The sequence below is a fragment of the Austrofundulus limnaeus genome, unplaced genomic scaffold, assembly GCF_001266775.1.
Source record: "Austrofundulus limnaeus strain Quisiro unplaced genomic scaffold, Austrofundulus_limnaeus-1.0 Scaffold3140, whole genome shotgun sequence".
NCBI lineage: Eukaryota > Metazoa > Chordata > Actinopteri > Cyprinodontiformes > Rivulidae > Austrofundulus > Austrofundulus limnaeus.
In genome coordinates, this window is record NW_013955542.1 from 2197 (window position 1) to 2577 (window position 381).

Here is a 381-nt window from a genome sequence, read left to right on the forward strand (position 1 = left end):
GGACACACCTGTTACCTGTAACGGGACACACCTGTAACCTTTGTTTTGTACTTCAGCTGTTTCAATAAAACCATGAGTCTCCATTAGGACTGCAGTGTTGTCATGGGAACAGGGTGGGACCTGGGCGTGTCACAGGGTCAGCTGCTCCTTAGTTTCAGGTGTCAGCAGACGAGGAGGAGGAGCTTCATCAACACACCTGTGCTGCAACACTTTACCTGTAAATGTCCTGAATGTAATGATGAATAAATCTGTGTGTGTGACTGACTTACAGGTGTGTGTGTGTGTGACTGACTTACAGGTGTGTGTGTGACTGACTTACAGGTGTGTGTGTGACTGACTTACAGGTGTGTGTGTGACTGACTTACAGGTGTGTGTGTGTGA

At 47.5% G+C, this 381-nt stretch overlaps 1 long non-coding RNA gene across 2 annotated transcripts in view; it reads left to right on the forward strand.

Moving 5' to 3' along the window:
* The window catches only part of LOC106511727 (uncharacterized), a 2793-nt gene that overhangs the window by 2004 nt on the left and 408 nt on the right, over positions 1-381 (forward strand). The gene's annotated exons all lie outside the window — the stretch shown is intronic.